Source organism: Podarcis muralis, chromosome 9 (assembly GCF_964188315.1).
Source record: "Podarcis muralis chromosome 9, rPodMur119.hap1.1, whole genome shotgun sequence".
Classification (NCBI taxonomy): Eukaryota; Metazoa; Chordata; class Lepidosauria; order Squamata; family Lacertidae; genus Podarcis; species Podarcis muralis.
The window spans coordinates 74559888-74577789 of NC_135663.1; the positions used below are offsets into that span (position 1 = coordinate 74559888).

Here is a 17902-nt window from a genome sequence, read left to right on the forward strand (position 1 = left end):
AAACTTCTAAACCATTGGTCTTCAACTGGTAGGTGAGGACCCATCAGTGGGTCATGGCCTGATCCAAGATGGGTCGCAACAGGAGCACTACCACCATGCACATATATGGTAAAAGATTAAGAGATGGGTCTCCAAATGCATGTTTTGGTTAAAAGTGGATCCCGGGTCTAATCTAAACTACTGATTTAAATAACACCAGATTTTAATTGCAGAATAAACTTTCTTAATCATTCCAGATCCCTTCCTTCTTTCCCATGTTGTCTAGGGTCTCATACCAACTCTATTGTTCTATAACAATGGACAAAAGCAACTCCTGAACAGGAAGAAAAATCTCACCACTTCCTCCTTCACATCTGAACTTTCACAGGCGCAGGAACACAATACAAGACTTCCATCTCCAAAATACCTCACCACTACCACTCTTACACCTGCTCTCAATGCAGGAAGGATATCACGGAACCATGTGTGATGGTGTTTAGAAGACTCAGGGAGATTTCCTAGCTCTTTTGGGTGCCTGTGGCATTTCTAGACTTTCCCCTTGACTCAGAAATTCTATTGCATATTTCGCCTCCACTTTCAAAAGGCTGCTAATCTTTTAAAAGTCAAATATGCACCCCCGTTGTCAGGTCTAGAACGTTAAATTTGAAACTACCACACTGCGAGGGGGGAAAGGGGAAAATGATCTTCTACTTTCCCTTATATTTAAGCGAGAATGGAGATGCCATATTAGTTTTTCTTTATCTGAAAAAAGTCCTGTACCTGTGAGTTCCAATTAGTGCCACAGAGAGAGAGAGACTCGGCTGCGTAACTGCTGAGTCTTTGGTCTGTTATTGTTTTTTTTGGGGGGGGGGTCATTTTCAAAGGGAGAGCTGCTATTGCTTCCCTGAACCTATCATTCCTCTGTGTTACCCTGAAATGTTTGCTGCATTCTAACTAGAAAGGGCTTCTTCTATTACCATTTTAAGGCTGAAATCCGAATAACACTTCCTGGAGAATAAATCCCATTGTACTCCTCAAAACTTTTTATTCTGAGTAAACAGGTAATGGATCACTCTGAACGATTATAACAAACATAAAGCAAAGACAGAAATCAATTCATTCTTAGTTTAGGAAGAGTTCTATGCAGTTCCAAAGCTGGCATACATTGTAAATCTTGATGTAAAAAAATATATTGTATATTACTATCTCCATTTTAATTATTTACCTAAAGATATTAACTCTGGATTGGAGCACATTCTGAAACAAATGCTGTTTTAATTTGCTTTAGGCAACAAAGACCAGCAGATATTTTAGTGGATGAAGTTTTGTCTTTTAATTGGTTTATGAAGACAAAGCATATGCCATGACACAGTTAAATGATTAACAGATTCCCACGAATGCCTTTGGCATTGAATATCTATACATTCATTAGCCCAAACAATTCATCTTCTTGATAAAAACTAAAATTAGCAATAGAGCAGGTTTACTTTTTATGATTAATAAATGATAAAAAATCTAAATTATCCCATCTGAAGCGACTGCTTTCTTAGCTATTAATTTTAGATTTATCAGTTTCTATAATCCATGCTATTAAGTTTAAAAATCAATTTTCCTCAAATATTGTTTTAATATGCTAAGAAAAGCAAATATATTACATGGAAAGAAGTGCCTCAATTAAAAACAAACAAATATTTGTTTTAGGGCCATTTCTAAATCAAGCTACAAAGAGACGGAACATTTGATATATACATATATCGTTTTTTTGGAGTAGATGAAATACATGAATGTGCCTATATGATAAATTATAACACACACACAATCAGATTAGTAATAAAGCATCTGCAACAAACAGGGAATACAACTTGCTTTCATTTTACAGGCTTGTTTACATTTCTTTTGGGGGAAAATGCAGACCCCAGATAAATTGGAAAAAGAGCCCTCCTCATCTCTGGCACCCTATCCCCAGAGCTTCTCAAGAAGAACTGCTGCCTTGGCCTATGAATGATACCAAAAGATGTGCAAGGACAAGAGCGGGGCTTTTTGACGAATGGTCCTGGTGCCTTGTGAAAGCTATGTTGCTTCTTTTTCTGCCATTGGTCTTTGAATTTAATTTCTCTGTGGGGATTGTTTTAAAATATGAAAACCACTTCTGGGCTTTAAAGCAAATTTACACACAAAAACCAAACCTACTGGAAGTCTGGAGTCAGCACGTGCTCTTTCCCAATGATCCTAGGGATCACAAGTGTTAGGCAGACAACAGGCGTAAGTATTGAATGTGGAATGAGGGAACCTAAGCACCACTTCCCCTGGCGTTTATTCACAACCCTCTAAATGGAAAAGCAAGGCGAAGAACAGGGCCTTCTCTCTTGTGGCTACGGGTGTAAGAAGGCATCATTTTCCATTCTGCTTGAGTTCCCTGTCTGCAGCACTGTTTCTGTTTCACTACAGCTCCTCTTCCAACCCAAAGCTATGCTATTCATCTCACTGTCTGCTGTGGTGAAATTATGTTGATTATGTTGCTGTTACGTTATTCCACCCCATTCATTTTGCGAACGACGTGACAGTGTTTTGTCTTACCTACAACACACTTGCACCTAAACTACAGTGGTACCTCGCAAGACGAATGCCTCGCAAGACGGAAAACTCGCAAGACGAAAGGGTTTTTTGTTTTTTGAGTTGCTTCGCAAGACTATTTTCCCTATGGGCTTGCTTCACAAGACGGAAACGTCTTGCAAGTTTGTTTCCTTTTTCTTAACACCGTTAATACAGTTGCGACTTGACTTCGAGGAGCAACTCATAGCACGCGGTGTGGTAGCCTTTTTTGAGGTTTTTGAAGACTTTGGTGATTTTTGAAGCTTTTCCAAAACTTTTCCGAAACCGTGCTTCGCAAGACGAACAATTCGCAAGACGACAAAACTCGCGGAATGAATTAATTTCGTCTTGCGAGGCACCACTGTAATATTGATACTAGTGACATGGAGAAAAGGAGCAAGAGACTGGTTGTGAGTGTACTGTTCTCACATGAACCTGGAATGTGTTGGTGGTGGAAGAATCTGATACAAAGAAGTGCAAGTAGATCTTTTCCATGTGCACAGCTGGAGCATGACCACCCACACAGCATCCTGCTGTTTACTGGACACGAGTGATCAGCTTTCATGGACCCATCCCATTTTATGTTTTGGGGCCCATCTCCTCAAAGCGCCCTGCCCTCTAGTACCTTTCTGCCCATTGTGGACATGTTGCAGGGATTTCTGCACCTCTGGGCTACACCTTTAAAAATCCAGAGAAAATCTGAATTAAACATTTAAAAAAGTATAGGCGCACATTTTGATGATGATGATGTCAGGTATCAGGTGGGCAGGATGAAAAACTTGCAAGCAGCAGCACCAATTCCACCCAATAATGCTCCACCAATAATGCAATGGAAGAATTCTTGTTCTCTAAAACACACGCCTGCCCTTCATTTGCCATACACTGACAACACAGACCTATGGAAGGCAAAAGAAGTCAAGATGATACTTGAGAAAGTGTGAATATGTGGTGCATGAGCATGTAATTAAAGTGAAATTGGGCCTGAGTGCCCTTAACTTTCAACTGCATTCTAAGAGGGACTTCTCCTTAAATAACTATGTGCCCAGTTCTATTGCTAGTACATGCTTACAGTAAATGCTGCTATCCAGAGTGCAATTTATCAAGGCAGAAAGGTAGCCTAATAGGAAAGATTGTTGCACTGCATATTAGCAACCTGGGTCTCACAGCACTCCAAGTCTCACTTAAACCTCACAAACAAAACACTGTCAACCAAATACAGTGGTGCCTCGCAAGACGAAATTAATTCGTTCCGCGAGTTTTGTCGTCTTGCGATTTTTTTCGTCTTGCGAAGCACGGTGTCGGAAAAGTTTTGGAAAAGCTTCAAAAATCACCAGAGTCTTCAAAAACCTCAAAAAAGGCTACCACACCACATGCTATGAGTTGCGCCTCGAAGTCAAGTCGCAACTGTATTAACGGTGTTAAGAAAAAGGAAACAAACTTGCAAGACGTTTCCGTCTTGCGAAGCAAGCCCATAGGGAAAATCGTCTTGCGAAGCAGCTCAAAAAACAAAAAACCCTTTCGTCTTGCGAGTTTTCCGTCTTGCGAGGCATTCGTCTTGCGAGGTACCACTGTATCCAGCAACATGTGCATTCTGCTGGCAGCATTGCTTTGTAACATTCATAGAAGATGTTGCATGTGGAACAGTGCGCCCATATATAGCTCGCATATGGTCCCCGTGAAAACATCAAAATGAACTGCCACCTGTTAGACTCACAAGTTAATACATATCTGATTGGTTGCATTTAATTGTAATATCCAACCGACTCTTAAATGGAACTTGGTTTGGAGGGATTTGAAAATCATTTTAATATTGTATATTTTTGCAAATATATATAAAAAATGTGGCTACATAGCAAAAGCCCTGAGCATTCCCAAAGACAGTCAACAGTGATCACTTTTGAAAATGATGCGATGAAATGGATTGCTCTGAGGGCTGGGGTGATTGTATGTATATGTTCATATGAGAGTAAAGCAATGTTTTATAGCCAAGTCCCAGTGTAAGACGTTTCAAAATAAAAGACCCCGATCTGACTTCTCTACTAGTTTAACTAAAAATCCACCTTATAAATCAATAGCATAAATAAAAACTGCACAAATGCTTCTGCAGCTGGCAATGCATTAAGAATAATTGACCTTGTCCTTTCAAAAGAATAAATATATTTAGATCACAACTGCTACAACAGGCTTGAGAGCGCAGAGCATGGATTGTGCGATTCACAAGGCTGTCCTGGGGTTTTGCTTTAAAACAAAAAACAAACCAGTGAAAACCTCCCAAAAACAGTGATCATAAGAGAAAACTTGTTCATACCATTATGTTCCACCCCACTTTACAGTATTGAATTATCTACATCTCTTAGGGTATATTCAGATGTGTGGATTAGTGCATTCATTTTCCTGGTTATGTGAACACTTATATTCAGGTTTCATTACCTGTTGTGTTAAGGAACTGTGGTTTTCTTATTGATATACTGCCATGTCATGCTAAATTTCATTCGCATCACTGGCCGTGGTGTGAAACAACCACAGACATCACTAGACATGTTGCCACCTTTTAATGCATATTTGTGACTCTGTTCCCACCCACATGATTTGGAGAGTGAATGGGGCTGCAAACAGATTTTTCCCCCCATGGAAATGTGTGCTAAACCTCCACTAGATTTCCAGAACTGGCTTTTACATCGTGTGAAAGAGCAGAAATTATCAGGTAAGGAAACAGCAGGAAAATGGAATAAAGTGCTATCTGAATGTACCCTTATTATCAAATGTCTCGTCACCGCACTAAAGATGAAAAAATCTGTGACACATCTATAAGGCAGGTTTTTTACATCTTCATCAGGGAGCATGTATGCCATATTGTTATCTGAGATGCAGCTCCCATTTAATGGAAACTGAAAAGAGAAAGGAATACATTGAAAGACATAAAAAAAAAAACTCATGTAAGTAATTCTGTGGGGACGCGGGTGGCACTGTGGGTTAAAGCCTCAGTGCCTAGGACTTGCCGATCGAAAGGTCGGCAGTTCGAATCCCCGCGGCAGGGTGCGCTCCCGTTGCTCGGTCCCAGCGCCTGCCAACCTAGCAGTTCGAAAGCACAGTCGGGTGCAAGTAGATAAATAGGGTGCTTACTGGCGGGAAGGTAAACGGCGTTTCCGTGTGCTGCGCTGGCTCGCCAGATGCAGCTTTGTCACGCTGGCCACGTGACCCGGAAGTGTCTCCGGACAGCGCTGGCCCCCAGCCTCTTAAGTGAGATGGGTGCACAACCCTAGAGTCGGACACGACTGGCCCGTATGTGCAGGGGTACCTTTACCTTTACTTTAAGTAATTCTGTAGTTACTTACTTCAGTATTCGTATGGTTTGGGCTGGTGGCGAAGAGAGTTTCAGTGTTCTAGAAGATGCCTATCATTTTTGTTCATTTAATGATGGAACTCTTATATTTTAACTAGCTGGTGTAGAAAACCAGAATCCAGCCCTAACAAAGGATGCCTGGCACATTGAGAAGCTATTTCTGTAGTCTCACTTTTTAAGAACAATGGGGATATCCAAAATTGCAGAAACGGCAGGCGCATTAAGCTAATGAACCATGTAATGAGATGTGTGGGTGGGGGAAACACTGTAGAAGAGTAGATGGGGATGGATGACAATTCTAACAAGATTTGGTTTAGGCCAAGAAGGAGTATAAGATATATTTGGTTGCAACCAGAGTAAGTTAGCTAGAACTTGGGTCCTATTGAAATCCATGGAACAAGTGAGGTGAGTTAAGTCCTGTTTATTTCAACTGAAACTAACCTATGGTTGTATCTGATCAAGTCATCCCATGAGTGCAGCCTTTCTCAAACTTGAGCCCCCCGAGGTTGTTGGACTACAACTCCCATCCTCCCTAGCTTCCAGGACCAGTGGTCAAGGGAGTTGTAGTCCCACAATATCTGGGGACCCAAGTTTAAGAAAGGCTGCATTAGTGCAAGTACTTCTACCTGTGCAATGGGACTTCCTCTCCCCTTCCTCTTCCTGTGTACCCACCTCTGCACTTCCCCAAAGCTTTGGTGCTTACAACATTCAGAGTAAATCTATGATCCCCCAACACACATTTCTAAGCAACCAGTTGGGATCCGTGAAGAGGCACATATATGATTAGCTGTTGACATTTCACTGTTTTTTGGGGGAGGGAATTCACCTGTGGTTTCATTATCTAAAAGGCATAATGAAAGACCATGCTATTCAACATCTTCCAAAAGGTGATGCTCTCCTAATAATAATCTGAATTCTGAATCATTTGGTTATATGGTAAAGTAAAATATATTATGTGAATATCTGTACAGTATTCCATATATGAAATATTGACTACGAAGCAACCTGTTGAACCACCAGGAAGACTAAATTTGTTCTTAAAGTATATGGTTATTGCTAACTAACTTGATAGGTAATGATCTAAAATCCCATTCATTTCAAGGGGAGTTTAGTATATTATTCCACTGAATTCAGTTGTACTTAAAAGTGCTTCACTTAGACTGAATTATTTGCAGCATTTCTTCATTCATTGCTTTCATTTCTTTCAAATGAAAGTGGCATTTGCTTTCTTGAGGGAAAGAAAACCAACTTGTCTTAAATCCAAACTTTAGTGGCTTAAAGTTTTTGCCTTTCTTTTTTTAAGTCACGCTGAATACAGGAGAAGAGTTCCTTTAAGCTAAATGCTTATTAATTTAAGAACAGAAATTTTATAAGCTTTAGGAGAGATTATGCAGACCACAGAACAAGTGCGTTTACACATTACTTTAGTTCAATGGTTTATATTACTTCTATATCAAAAACGATAGTGTTGTATAACAGGATAATTTCACATATATAAACAAGCATATTGGTAGTACTATCAAATCAGTACTTTTTCACATAACATAAAAGGTTGTCAGAGAGCTGGGAGCCAACTAATTTCATCTTTGACATGTAAGGGCTGCAACACGGCATATGCTTGGATTGTTTTAAATCCCACTGAAGTATATTGGATTTAAATATCCTTGATGCTCACAGGATTGTATTTCAGCTCTTTTTCTTTTTTGGTCAAAAAACTTTCCAGTTAGGATCTGTGGTAAAAAAAAATTCAGGAAGTGAAATTTGAGGTGAATCTGAGGGCTCCTTCTCATTTTAAATATCTGAGAAATTTCAAGAGAAAGCACAACAAAACTGGTGAGATTTCTTGGGAATGGGGCATCACTAATTTAAAGATAATGTAAGGGTGATTAATTTCTTTCAAACACAGCATAGTAACTGTAAAAGGGAAAAGTAACTTTTCAAAATAATTGAATACAGTAGTTGCAACCTACAAAACGAAGCTTATCCAGTGTGTTCATGCTGTAATTAATTATCCAAAATGTATAATTAATATTTTAGATTTCATTTGTGTCTGTCATTCTTTTTGGAAACCATTTTTAGAATTACACAGAAACTAAGAAATAAACCCAGGGCACAGGTGGTCCAGAAGCAGATAACAAACTGAAACATGACCTGAGAAGAAAACTGCAAGTATTTGAGATCGCAGCATGTCAGCAGGAGAAATTGCTGCACTGACAAGCCACTGCGATTAGGATGTTTCTCATCTCTTGGGACTTTTTGACCTATATATTTTCCAATCCTATTTATGTAAGTGATTCTCACATTTTGCATCATCTAGAGTCAGACTGACATATCTGGGGACTTTTAACAGAAATTGACCTTGTATGTGCAAGGTGGGAAGAAAAATATATTCTGCCTTTTTTGGCACCTGAAAAAGAGACACACACACACACACAGAGAGAGAGAGAGAGAGAGAGAGAGAGAGAGAGAGAGAGAGAGAGAGAGAAAGTAAAAATATTGGCCCAATAAGAGTTGTTCGGGGTCAGCTTGTGAAGTCAAACCACTGCAGTAGAAGCTCCAAAGTGGCCTCTCAGGAGCAAAGACTGGGCAGTGTACCTAGAGGTCCTAAGCTGCTCAGGAGACAAGACCTCCCTCTCAGCCTCGCTGATGTGGTCCAAAGGAAGGCAGAGCAATAGCAGAGCAGAGCTTGGCTGCAGGAGTTGCTGGAAGGAGACGTACATGTCACCACCCAACCGTCTCAGGGACACCAACTCTGGATGTGTCTAGGGTTTACTCTTTAGCCTTTCCTTCTCCAAGAGATATCTGCAAGGCAGTGGAGGTTTAGGACCAGAGTTTTCCTTCTCCCTCTACAGCCCATTGTTGTTGTTGAGTCATTTAGTCATGTCCGACTCTTCATGACCCCATGGACCAGAGCATGCCAGGCACTCCTATCTTCAACTGCCTCCTGCAGTTTGGTCAAACTCATGCTGGTAGCTTTGAGAACACTATCCAACCATCTTGTCCTCTGTCGTCCCCTTCTCCTTGTGCCCTCCATCTTTCCCAACATCAGGGTCTTTTCCAGGGAGTCTTCTCTTCTCATGAGGTGGCCAAAGTATTGGAGCCTCAGCTTCAGGATCTGTCCTTCCAGTGAGCACTCAGGGCTGATTTCCTTCAGAATGGATAGGTTTGATCCATTTGATCTACAGCCCGTATAGAAACCATCTTATTGGCCATTGGGCCCACGATTGGTCTTGTCTGCTCCATCTGCCAAAGACTGTCTTTGCATGCAGGGGAAGTCCCTAACTCAACAAGGGTTTGAGACCCATCGGCTATCCTCACCTGGTTTAGCTGGCCATTCCCAGGATGTGGCCACTGTCACATGCTGACAGCTTCTAGGGGCCACAAAGGAGTGCTGAGTGCAGGGTGGAGACCAAAGGTTGAAAAACAACACCAGAAGGAGTATGACAAGTACTACCCTTCCCCTAACACCCCATACACATCAAATAATAACAAGAACTACAACAACAGCAACAAGAGTATCACCAGGAGCAGTCGATGAGGAGGGATGCTGCTGCTCCCTGGTTGAGGAGTTACTGCTACTTACCAAGGGAGAGGGGAGGTCAGTGCTGTGCAAAAGCAATGGCAGAGCCAGTCCAGTGCTCCCACCACTCATGCCATGCTGACCTACCTGCCACTCACCCCACTGTAAGCAGTAGTAACTCTGCTGTCGCAAGGCTAGGTGTGTAGCTCCACCCCTCCTCACTGACCACTCCTACCACCACTAGGAGATAGTGCTCTTAGGGTGCTTTTCATACATTATTTAAACAAGCTGGTATGGTAAATCAGGGACGCAGGTGGCGCTGTGGTCTAAACCACTGAGCCTAGGGTTGCCAACCGGAAGGTCGGCAGTTCGAATCTCCGTAACGGGGTGAGCTCCCGTTGCTCGGTCCCAGCTCCTGCCAACCTAGCAGTTCGAAAGCATGTCAAAGTGCAAGTAGATAAATAGGTACCACTCCGGTGGGAAGGTAAATGGCATTTCTGTGTGCTGCTCTGGTTTCGCCAGAAGCGGCTTTGTCATGCTGGCCACATGACCCGGAAAAACTATCTGCGGCTCCCTCGGCCAGTAAAGCGATATGAGCAACGCAACCCCAGAGTCGTTCACGACTGGACTTAACTGTCCGGAGTCCTTTACCTTTACCTTTTTATGCTAAATCAGTACTATTTCAGTTGGGTGTGAGAGATGGTGTGGTGGCCAAAGGTTGCTCGGAGCTATTTAATAAGATCATAGAAGAAGCACGTTTTTTAAAAGAAAACTTCCCAGCTCTTGCTCTTAACTGCTACATGACATCCCGATATGTCATCCCATAATGCTCCAGTAATGCCCAAATCCAGTGCTCACATGGCATAGACTGATCACATGAGACATACTGCGAACTGCCCCGAGATCTTCAGACAAAGGGCGATACACAAATTTAATAAATAAAAATATGATAAAATAAAATGCCGGCAAATGCCCGCCTGGCCCCATCAGTGACATATTGGTAGTGGATTTAGATGGTACTAGATTGCCGTGAGATGAAACCACCAGTGAGAGGCAATTATCATGCTCCAGTAACATTCAAAAAATTCTCTCTATTTAGAGAAGAATTCTTGCAATGCATGTGCTGTGCTGAAACCTGCCCTCCAATTTCTCAAAAGTTTTATTGCTCTGCAAAAGGTTTCCATTTTTTTCCTGCCTCGTTTGGGGGGCACCTGAGAGTGTCTTTAGAATTTTGGCTGGTGCAGGGATTAGGTCGTAAGAGAGGTGCTTCTCTATTCCTATCCAGTAAACATCTATTCAGCACTCTGCAACCTCCTTGCCTGCTCACCCTGACCAGAAAAAGGCCCAGAGGAGGAGTTCTGTCCTGATGTCTTCCTCTTGGGTATTAAAACCCAACTGGTGGAATTTGGGGAGGATGCAGTTCAGACTACTGGTGAGATGTTCTGTAGAAGTCGCGGCACTCACAAACACCTCTAAGTAGAGCAAGTATAACAACAACCCTGAACCCAGCCACAAGAATTTCACCAAATCCGATCATATTAAAACACCATTTCTTTTTTCATTAATGGATGGATAATGGCTGGGGCGGGGGGACAGGATACATTTTCAGCACAGCACTAAACAGTACTCTCTCAACAATTCTCAGAAGATGCCCTTGACCTCTAGGACAGGGCAGTGTTGCGTGATAAAGTGAAATCAAAACATTCGTTTTTTATTATTAATATCCAAATCTCCTAGTAGCTAAAATCCACCAAGCATTTCTCTCACAGCACCATATGAACGTTAAGTTCTGTTCTCTGAATTATTCCAAAGTGTTGTATGACCCCCAGTACAACCAAGGTCATTCAGCAGTAGCACCGATTACTGTTATGGTTCTCTTTCTCAGTGTGAAATCGGGGGGGGGGGGGGATCTGGTACATTTGAAATATATACATTTCCTTCTCGTGGGGAGGAAAGGGGATTTTGTCGCGTGTGGCAATCTTTACTAGCCCTGTACTTTTGAGCAATTTCTCGTGACAGAAAGAGATTGTGTTAGCACTTTATCAGAATCTGTTAACAGCAGCAATCCCCCCCCCCCAAACACAGCTTGTGAGGAGTGCCAAAAGAAGGGAGAAACTACCGTGTGACATATCTCTTCAATATTGTTGATTGTCTAATTAAAATGCACCAGAGCAGAGAAAAAAAGTGCAGATATGCTGTGTAGGATGTAATGTAAAGAGCAATCAAAGCCACTCAGTGGTGCTTAGCAGAGGATTTCATTTATCGGCTTACAAAATGGAAATATCTAATTCCGCAAATTTGAAACAGGTATTTCGGAGTGTAAACAGTACTGCCTTGCAGTGCTCACCTAAATGAAAACTGCCTTTGCCTGGAGGGAGGGAATGAATGCATGCAAAACTGCTATTAGCCCGGTATAATAAGGCAAGCATGTACCATGCTTTAAAAGGAAGGGTCACATCATTAAATGAGGTTAAAAGAAAACAAAACAAAACTCATTGTTACAAATTACTATGACACCGTGGAAGCAAAAGGGTGACAGGTGTTGCTTTCTGTTTTTATAATGCAATAAACTTGCAACTACACAAGAAGAGAGAGAAAAAGCCCGGTGCTTTTCCTTTAACAGTGCAGAGCACACCTGCAGCTTGTTAATGTAAGTACCATTATTAAGGGAAGTATAAATTTAGAAATGTCTACAGATTTTCAAAACCTTGCTTATCCCCACCCCCACCCCTGCAATTTGAACTAAACAGATTTGGAATCGCCTAGCCATTCTTCGCAAGACAATGAAAACATAATGATCACTGATTCCCTGTGAATCGGCTTCCGCAAACTGCTGAGCTGCAAATCAACGAAGCATATTTCATTTGTACTTCGCCTGCAAAGTTTAGAGATTACTGGCACTTAAGACATAACAGCATACTTCCAAGCATTCACAGACACCTTTATATCACTGACCTGCCAGCTAGGCTCCCGTCGTAGCCCTTTTATCCAGTCTTCCTCCAAGTCCTTATTCTCCCTCGCGCGTGTTTCATCCATAGCAGATGTGGCTTGCACAATCTCGATTGGCCACTGGCTGTTAGACTCTCTTTGTAAGCCTTTTAACCACCGCGGCAGCAAGTGCAGTTCAGAGGCAGACTGTCATGAGGAAAATGTCATGCCTCAAAATGGGGTTTTTTTTCCTCCTTCTCCTTTTGACATGAAGAGAGCCTGCTTTGTGGGGGGGAGAGCCAAATCACACACAAAAAAGTGTGAGTGCTCTCCAACATGTGCTGACAGGCCCCATAAGTGTCAGTGCTATAGCTAGGGAGTTCACCACAGCTTAGCTGGGGGGCAGGGGGAGGTGGGGCAGGGGGAGTTTATGTGGCAAAGTTATATATTTAAAAAAATCCCATGTGGATGCAAATGGAGAATGTGATGCTAACAAAATAATTTCAAATTTTTTCCCTACCACAGGATTCTTAGTGTGTGATGCTAATAAAATACAATTTGAAAAAAGCGGGGAGGAGGGCAATTAATTAAATAAATAAACAATCCCTAAATAACTACAGAATCCGCTTATAGGATACTCAGTTTTGACAAGCATACATGATCCCATCATTCCGTCGCACTTTACAAGAAGAAGAGGAGTTTGGATTTGATATCCCGCTTTATCACTACCCGAAGGAGTCTCAAAGCGGCTAACATTCTCCTTTCCCTTCCTCCCCCACATCAAACACTCTGTGAGGTGAGTGGGGCTGAGAGACTTCAGAGAAGTGTGACTGGCCCAAGGTCACCCAGCAGCTGCATGTGGAGGAGCGGAGACGCGAACCCGGTTCCCCAGATTACGAGACTACCGCTCTTAACCACTACACCACACTGGCTCTCACAAGAAACAATACACAGGGTAGGGCTATTCAGATAGGAGCAGGCTGTATTCTGATTATTGGAATCACCAAAGTTTACCCTCCACCCCGGTTGTTCATAGCCTCCAACATTTCTCCAATGAAAAGTAAAAAAGGGTAACGGACCCCTGACAGTTAAGTCCAGTCGCAGACAACTCTGGGGTTGCGACGCTCATCTCGCTTTACAGGCTCAGGGAGCCAAGGTTTGTCCGCAGTTTTTCTGGGTCATGTGGCCAGCATGACTAACCCTCCTCTGGCGAAACCAGAACCGTGCATGGAAACGCCATTTACCTTCCCGCTGGAGTGGTACCTATTTATCTACTTGCACTTTTTGGGGTGCTTTCAAACTGCTAGGTTGGCAGGAGCAGGGACCGAGCAACAGGAGCTCACCCCGTCACGGGGATTCGAACATAGGGGCATCCTATTCAATAATAATAATAATAATAATAATAATAATAATAATAATATTTTTATACCCTGCCCAACTGACTGTGTTGCCCCAGCCACTCTGGGCAGCTTCAAACATGTATAAAAACACAGTGAAACATTAAACATTTAAACAAACCTTCCCTATACAGGGCTGCCTTCAGCTGTCTTCTAAACGTTGCACAGTTACTTATCTGTTTGCCTTATGGGTCGCATAACTCCATACCCTCTAACGTTTCTTAGATGAAAATAGGGACGTCCTAAGGAAAAGCAGGACATTCTAGAATCAAATCAGAAAGCAAAGCGGCTTCTGTAAATCTGGTACTGTCCCTGGGAAATAGGGACAGTTGGAAGGTCTTCTTGTTTCCCCAGCCACACTTTTTCTGTTTTTCTCAAAGTAAATGCCTGTCATCCATTTGTGGGGAGAGGTGGGGAAGCAATAGCAATTTTAATACTGCAATTTTGAACTTCATTTTGTGTTTTTATGGTTTTGATTATATGTGGCATGTCACCCAGCGTATGTAACATCAGTTGCTGGGTGACTAATACATACAATAAATGAAAAGTACAGGTAATGACCTTTCCCCATATTATTAATAAATACAGTACGTATATCAGAAAAGTGGTGAATTCCTCAGCACACATATACAAGGGTTTCAATGCATGTGCATCAATCAGGAGTGATTTCCATTTATTTACATGGAATAAAAATGCACAATTTCGGTATATGGAGTAAAAGTTTGGGACAAAGCGTGTTCTCCTTCATGGAGAGCACGTGTTGCGGTGGGGGCTGCCAGGACACTCCAAAGTTGGGGGTGGGCTAATTGATCGTTGGCCACTAATGCAACTGGGGCTTCCCTTGTTGATAGGAAGAAGTTAATGTTGCCATTTGTTGATTGACAGCCAGAAATGCTAAAACTCCTTGCACGAGGCTAGGGCTTTCTCTTTTCGCCCGTGCATCGGATTGCCCGTCCCACCCCCCCTAGAATTAGGGTTGTTCGCTTTGACCTTGCTTTGCCTGTCATGGGGTCATCTACTGTTGAGGTAGGGGCCTGGTAGGAATTTGGTCCATCTGGCTGATTGGCTGGTGCCATTTGGTTTTTGCCTACTGTGTAGCAAATCGTCACAACTTGTAAGGTTGTGGTTAGGCATTGGTTTATGGTTTGGTTGGTTGAGGGGCATGGATTGGCTGTGCCTGCCCCTCTAATGCTGCTGCAAGGGATTCCATTAAAGGAATTGGGGGCTAACTATTGCTTGTCCACCCTGTCAAGGGGGCTCGGGCCATTGCAAGAGCTCCTGGCTGCATTTGGGGTGGGCTGAGGGCAGGTTCCCTGCTCCATCACTATTCCCCTATTCTGACTTATGCATTGTGCAGAATGTCAGTCTGTCCCCCATGGAGGGGCAGATAGTTGCAACCAATGCCTAAGCAACCACTCACATTTTTGTATTTTAATAAAGTTGTGGCCAAAATCCTTAAACAAAAAATTCTGTGTGATGTGTGAGTTATTGGGGTGGCCCTGGGGACCTCGACACGCAAAAGAAGTGAATGCACACAGAAGGAGGCAGAGGGTTAAATAGAAATCTGAACTAACTTAGGTCAGGCAAAGGGAAGTAAGCAGGGCTGAGAGGTAGAACCTAATCCTATATCTGAGAAGGGCAAGTAATAATGGAGTGATTTAGAGTCAAAACCAAGGATTGGATGGAATCTGTTGCTGATGAGTCCTTAGAACTACAACCATTGGCAATTTTAGATGTGAGACAAATTAAAGCTCTGCACTTTGGGCCCTTCTGAGGCTTTCCTTTTGGCAAAAGCACATCTGCATTGTGTGACACATATCATGACCAACCACAGCTTCTAAATAAATAAATAAATAAATAAATAAATAAATAAATAAATGGGTTCCTGAAACAATGCATAATGTGGTCTAAAAAGCAAATTTTCCTCTGCCAGAGCATGGTTTGACTTTAGCTCTCATGTTGCATTTTAAGAGAAAGAATGAACATGATAATCGGATACACATATGGGGTGCTTTATTTTTAGATCAAGAGAGCAAGCAGTAAACCAATATGAACACAGGAAGATTTTTTTTTTTTTTTATAGACACAATGAGACACACCAGACAAGCAACAAAAAGCGATAAGAAAGTTTGTGATTACGTTAGCTATTTTCCAGATATGCTAACTTGGTAATGATGTTTTAAAAGTGGAGTTCTTCTTCACTGTAAGCCACCCTGCAGACTTTGTTACAGGGCAATATGGAGAATAAATAGAAATAAATCAAACGAGAGAATTGTTGATTTCTCCATTGCTCACCGTGCAGAATAAACTAACTAAATTTGATAGTATACAGGTGAAACTCGGAAAATTAGAATATCGTGGAAAAGTTCATTTATTTCAGTAATTCAACTTAAAAGGTGAAACTAATATATGAGATAGACTCATGACATGCAAAGCAAGATATGTCAAGCCTTTATTTGTTATATTTGATCATGGCGTACAGCTGATGAAAACCCCAATTTAACAATCTCAGAAAATTAGAATATTAAATGAAATCAGCAAAACAAGGATTGCAAATAGAGCAATATTGGACCTCTGAGAAGTAGAAGCATGCACATGTACTCAGTACTTGGTTTGGGCCCCTTTTGCTTCAATTCCTGCCTCAAGGCGGCATGGCATGGATGCTATCAGCCTGTGGCACTGCTGAGGTGTTATGGAAGACCAGGATGCTTCAATAGCAGCCTTCAGCTCTTCTGCATTGCTCAGTCTCATGTCTCTCATCTTTCTCTTGGCAATGCCCCATAGATTCTCTATGGGGTTCAGGTCAGGCGAGTTTGCTGGCCAATCAAGCACAGTAATTCAATGGGCATTGAACCAGGTTTTGGCACTTTTGGCAGTGTGGGCAGGTGCCAAAGTCCTGCTGGAAAATGAAGTCAGCATCCCCATGAAGCTCGTCTGTGGAAGGAGGCATGAAGTGCTCCAAAATCTCCTGGTTGACGGCTGCGTTGACCCTGGACTTAATGAAGCACAGTGGACCAACACCAGCTGATGACATGGCTCCCCAAATCAACACAGACTGTGGACTGTGGAAACGTCACACTGGACTTCAAGCATCTGGCATTGTGTGCCTCCCCATTCTTCCTCCAGACTCTGGGTCCTTGATTTCCAAATGAGATGCAAAATCTGCTCTCATCAGAAAAGAGATTTGGGGAGACATATCAGCTGGTTTGGGTACACTGTGCTGGGGGGTAGGCAGCAGGCAGACCGTTTGGGCAGCGCGGAGCCTGCACGCACCCAAGCCACTGCGTCTCTCCCAGGAGAGATGTGTGGTTCGGGCAGCTGCAGGCCCCGCAGTGAGAGCCACTTGGCAATTTGTCACCCCTCTCGGTGGTGACACCCGGGGCAACCCGCCCCCATTGTACCCCCCTTTCCTCCGCCCCTGGCGGAAAGATTATGCCCGAGGTGCTGTACACCCACCTGGCTCTGCCCCTCCCTCCATCTGATTATTAGGCAGAGGTGTGAAGGGGGATCTGGGCACAACTGCACAACTGGAAGCCCTGCAAAATCAGGGTTCCTAATCCCCTGGAGAAGCCTACAGCCAACTCCTGCTGCAAACCTTCATCTAACACAGGCTTCCTCAACCTCGGCCCTCCAGATGTTTTGAGACTACAATTCCCATCATCCCTGGCCCCTGGTTCTGCGAGCTAGGGATCATGGGAGTTGTAGGCCAAAAACACCTGGAGGGCCGAGGTTGAGGAAGCCTGATCGAACAGGAATTATGTCAGTGTTGGAGTGGCTTTGCTCTCTCTTATCCACGCTTGCAAGGGGCTGGCTGAGTCAGAACAAGGACAGTCCAGTGAGTTGTCCCCACCACCACAAAAAGTGAGGCAATTGGCCAGCAGAGATCTGGAGGCAGGGGGATGGGGAATCCCAGAGCAGAAGATGTCCAATCTGGTCCTCCATCCCTGTCTTCCCCATAGCGAGCCCTTCTGGGCTCCCAGCGCTTGCTACATCCTCCTCCTGATCGGGAGGAACTGTGAACGGAGATGTCCTGATGCAGAAAGGGGCTGGCAGCGGTTCTGGCACCCTACAAGAGGAGGGGCCACTCTCTTTGCAAGAGTTGGAGACACCTCCCTCTCTGCCTCCCAGGTCCAGGAGGACCCA

The 17902-nt window shown here is 43.1% G+C and overlaps 1 protein-coding gene across 3 annotated transcripts in view; it reads right to left on the reverse strand.

The window, feature by feature from the left end:
* The window catches only part of PPARGC1A (PPARG coactivator 1 alpha), a 633897-nt gene that overhangs the window by 328518 nt on the left and 287477 nt on the right, over positions 1 to 17902 (reverse strand). The window contains exon 1 of one of the 3 annotated variants that reach the window (XM_028743339.2): positions 12390 to 12414. The exons of the other annotated variants lie outside the window; for them this stretch is intronic. The gene's annotated coding sequence lies outside the window, so the exon portion shown is untranslated. Of the gene's footprint in view, positions 1 to 12389; positions 12415 to 17902 lie in introns of those variants that run through there. 3 annotated transcript variants of the gene reach the window in all.